Raw genomic sequence first — 5,078 nt, forward strand, 5'->3', positions numbered from 1 at the left:
GATGGTGGTTGTTGTGGTGGGTGTAGTAGTGATGGTGGTGGTGGAGTAGTAGTAGTGATGGTATTGTTGTGGTGGTGGTAGTAGTAGTGATGGTGGTTGTTGTGGTGGTGGTGGTAGTAGTAGTGATGGTGGTTGTTGTGGGGTGGTAGTAGTAGTGATGGTGGTTGTTGTGGTGGTGGTGGTAGTAGTAGTAGTGATGGTGGTTGTTGTGTGGTGGCAGAGTAGTAGTGAGGTTGTTGTGGTGGTGGTGGTGGTAGTAATAGTAGTGATGGTGGTTGTTGTGGTGGTGGTAGTGGTAGTAGTAGTGATGGTGGTTGTTGTGGTGGTGGTAATAGTGATGGTGGTTGTTGTGGTGGTGGTAATAGTGATGGTGGTTGTTGTTGTGGTGGTAATAGTGATGGTGGTTGTGGTAGTAGTAGTGATGGTGGTTGTTGTTGTGGTGGTAATAGTGATGGTGGTTGTTGTTGTGGTGGTAAGTGATGGTGGTTGTTGTTGTGGTGGTAAGTGGTGGTTGTTGTTGTGGGTAATAGTGATGGTGGTTGTTGTTGTGGTAATAGTATGGTGGTTGTTGTTGTGGTATAGTGATGGTGGCTGTTGTGGTGGTAATAGTGATGGTGGTTGTTGTGGTGGTGGTAATAGTGATGGTGGTTGTTGGTGGTAATAGTGATGGTGGTTGTTGTTGTAGGTAATAGTGATGGTGGTTGTTGTTGTGGTAATAGTGATGGTTGTTGTGGTAATAGTGGATGGTTGTTGTGGTGGTGGTATGGTGATGGTTGCTGTGGTGGTAATAGTGGTGTTTGTTGTAGTGGTAATAGTGATGGTGGTTCTGTTGTGGTGGTAATAGTGATGGTGGTTGTTGTGGTGGTGGTAATAGTGATGGTGGTTGTTGTTGTGGTGGTAATAGTGATGGTGGTTGTTGTTGTGGTGGTAATAGTGATGGTGGTTGTTGTGGTGGTAATAGTGATGGTGGTTGTTGTTGTGGTGGTAATAGTGATGGTTGTTGTGGTGGTGGTAAGTGATGATGGTTGTTGTTGTGGTGGTAAAGTGATGGTGGTTGTTGTGGTGGTAATAGTATGGTGGTTGTTGTGGTGGTGGTAATAGTGATGGTGGTTGTTGTTGTGGTGGTAGTGATGGTGGTTGTTGTTGTGGTGGTAAGTGATGGTGGTTGTTGTGGTGGTAATAGTGATGGTTGTTGTTGTGGTAATAGTGATGGTTGTTGTTGTGGTGGTAATAGTGATGGTGGTTGTTGTGGTGGTGGTTGTTGGGTGGTAATAGTGATGGTGGTTGTTGTGTGGTGGTAATAGTGATGGTGGTTGTTGTTGTGGTGGTATAGTGATGGTGGTTGTTGTTGTGGTGGTAATAGTGATGGTGGTTGTTGTTGTGGTGGTAATAGTGATGGTGGTTGTTGTTGTGGTAATAGTGATGGTGGTTGTTGTTGTGGTATAGTGATGGTGGTTGTTGTTGTGGTGGTAATAGTGATGGTGGTTGTTGTGGTGGTGGTAATAGTGATGGTGGTTGTTGTGGTGGTGGTAATAGTGATGGTGGTTGTTGTTGTGGTGGTAATAGTGATGGTGGTTGTTGTGGTGGTGGTAATAGTGATGGTGGTTGTTGTTGTGGTGGTAATAGTGATGGTGGTTGTTGTGGTGGTGGTATAGTGATGGTGGTTGTTGTTGTGGTGGTACAGTGATGGTGTTGTGGTGGTGGTAATAGTGATGGTGGTTGTTGTTGTGGTGGTAATAGTGATGGTGGTTGTTGTGGGTAATAGTGATGGTGGTTGTTGTTGTGGTGGTAATAGTGATGGTGGTTGTTGTTGTGGTGGTAATAGTGATGGTGGTTGTTGTTGTGGTGGTAATAGTGATGGTGGTTGTTGTTGTGGTGGTAATAGTGATGGTGGTTGTGGTGGTAAAAGTGATGGTGGTTGTTGTTGTGGGTAATAGTGATGGTGGTTGTTGTTGTGGTGGTAATAGTGATGGTGGTTGTTGTGGTGGTAATAGTGATGGTGGTTGTTGTGGTGGTGGTAATATGATGGTGGTTGTTGTGGTGGTGGTATGTGATGGTGGTTGTTGTGGTGGTATATGATGGTGGTTGTTGTGGTGGTAATAATAATAATAATAATAATATTAATATTAGTAATAATAATAACAAAATAATAATAATAATAATAATAATAATAATAATAATAATAATAATAATAATAATAATAATAACAATAATAATAATAACAATAATAATAATAATAATAATAATAATAATAATAATAATAATAATAATAATAAAATCACACAAACCTAAAATTTTAAAATATTCAGGAATTTTATATCAAAGTAAAAGTATACAAAATCCCTACGTATTTTATATATTTTCCAAAGTATTTTCTTAAGTTCACAATAAATATTTTGTCTACTAAATTACATAGAGAAATTAATTAAACTCCATATAGGTGATTTTTAGGTCAAACTATAATATTTTTGAAGGATTTTTTAGTTTTTATAATTAAATACGAAATATAATCCCACGTTTAAAATCTTTCCAAAAATAAAATCCCCAGGAATTAAAATCAACATTATGTAAAAGTTTAAATAGTTTTGTATATTTTCTAAAACAAAATTAAATCCAGGAAGTAGTAAAGAAACATTGAAATAAAATGTTAATAAATTCTTTACTTGAGGCGGACTCCCAATACTTTCACTTGTCATACCGTGTACCGCCAGAAAACCTACTCTTCTTCCATTATCCCCACAACACTACCATTATACACTCGTCTAACATACCATTGTAATTATAGGGGGCACGTGGTTATAATGCCCAGGGTATATAATCGAAATTTGGTTATAAGACGTGAGAGAGCGGGGTATGAGTTTCCGAGCACTGGCGCCGCGCACATCCACACTCCACTGAGGTTGGCAACACACTGACTGGGCTTGGGTCTGAGATGGAATTAAAATCCCATTACCTGAGTTGCCAACGAGTCCATTAAATAACTATTATTATTACCTTTATCTCTTACTTTAAATATCACTAAGGTTATTGAGGCTATAAAACATTAACCAGGTGAGTTTTTAAATGTTCAAAGGTTAATGTTGTGGTAAATAGTGGTTAAATATCGGGTTTCTAAGTGACAAATAAGACGGCATCAGTACCGAGATGTGACGACCTGATTGGCCAGCTCAGCAGGTTCCAACTGTTATCACTTACTCAAATAATTTTATTTCACAAACTTTAATGAACAACAAAATAATCCAACCATCATTTTAATTATACTACTACTATTATATTACACCAAATTATATAACCAAAAACTCATATAATCTTTAAATTATTAATGAAAAAAAGATTCAATTAATGACACCAGGCAACTATAAAACACCTGTTGGGAATATTATTGTTTACACTCAAGACAAGTTACACCTTTAAGTAAACAACAACAAACAAACAATTATAATCATCAACAATTACTAAAAAAAATAAGATAAATTATTAATTATCTCATTAATAGATCTAAAGTTAGGTTATTTTAGTTATTATTATTCGTTATAAAAAGGTCAAACTCTATTGGTCAGGTCAACATGACGTCACGAGCTGAATAAATTATCTAATCCCAACATAAAACAAATGAAAGTCGAATCTAATCCTAATAGACAAATGAAAATCGAACCCCCTAAATTATCGTTACTTATACATTAATTTCCCACTACTAAACCTACCTATTAGAATCCAGTCCCATGATATAATAAACTTCAAATAATTCCAGTCACTTATAACGAACGAAACATTAAGAATATAAACTTAATGTAGTGAAAAAATATTATTGTAAATTTCTCCTATAACTTGGGTAACTGTGAGTGGTCAGTACACTAGTTGCATTTTCTATCACAAAAAACTATCCAATGAACGCTTCACGGGTCACAGAATTGGTGATTAGGGGTCATTTTAAAACAGGATTCTCTTAGAGCATTTTAATGAGCAGTTAACAGATTAAAATTCTTTATAAAAAGTTGGAATTTAGTTGTTTTTAGAAGCGTTTGTGCTGTAATTGACTACGTTTTCTATGACATATTTAAGTACGTTTTCTGTGTTATAATGATGGATAACTTAATAAGAATTAACATATATGGATTCACTGAAGATTAGACACCCCAGGTTATTTTACTTGATTATTAAAAACCTTAACACTAATTTAACCCAAATAATTACACTTTTATGAGACCCTAGCTACTTTAAACGACTCTATTGTCCAACACTAACTACCTGTATTCAATTACTTAATGACCCTGGCAATTGGCGGTTGTAAATCTTCCTAAAGATAATGGGGGAGGGGGGGGAGGAGGTATGGTCTTTGTGTGTGTGCCTGACGATACAGTTGAGAAAGTGAAGGTGGTAGAGTACAGTATCTATAGAGGCGTCCCGTTAACCATATAGAACACATTATACCTGACAGATCCATATATAATCGACTATTACATATATATCATAAAAGAAATCACAATATGTAAATAATTTCCCCAGTAACTTTTAAATAACAATACTAAAACAATAACTACTTTGAATATAACTAACAATAAATATCAGTTATTACTTACAGACCATCTTTTGTATTTAATTCACTTAATAACATCTTCACTACAATATATAACACACTCTGTATACTTAATCTAGCCAAAGTGTATAATTAAATGCAAAACAAAGTCAATTACGCTTCATAAAGCCCCTAAATCATAAACAGTGTATGTATGAATATATGTAGACGTGTAGACATGTACGTGTGTGTATGTACGTGTGTTGTGTGTGTGTGTGTATTTGCTAGATACTCGTATGAAAACCCAGGATGGACTAGACCAGGTTATCAAGTACCATCTGCTGGGAGGTGATTATTTATCTTTTTTTAGGATAGACAACGACTATTTATCGCTAATATACCTGTGTTATATAGTTGTCAACGGTGTGTAACAGAGAGCCAGCATGCCCAGTACTTGTCAACAGTGTAACAGAGAGCCAGTACATGCCCAGTACTTGTCAACAGTGTGTAACAGAGAGCCAGTACATGCCCAGTACTTGTCAACAGTGTGTAAAAGAGAGCC

The 5,078-nt window shown here is 36.4% G+C and overlaps 1 long non-coding RNA gene across 1 annotated transcript in view; it reads right to left on the bottom strand.

Annotated features, from left to right (window-relative positions):
• LOC121867783 overlaps positions 1–2,900 on the bottom strand; it is an 11,039-nt gene extending 8,139 nt beyond the window's left edge. The window contains exon 1 of the long non-coding RNA XR_006089243.1: positions 2,772–2,900. This is a non-coding gene — a long non-coding RNA (uncharacterized LOC121867783). The remainder of the gene's footprint in view (positions 1–2,771) is intronic.
• Positions 2,901–5,078: the final 2,178 nt, after the last annotated feature.

This window comes from Homarus americanus, unplaced genomic scaffold (genome assembly GCF_018991925.1).
Source record: "Homarus americanus isolate GMGI-L3 unplaced genomic scaffold, GMGI_Hamer_2.0 scaffold46583, whole genome shotgun sequence".
NCBI classification, from domain to species: Eukaryota; Metazoa; Arthropoda; class Malacostraca; order Decapoda; family Nephropidae; genus Homarus; species Homarus americanus.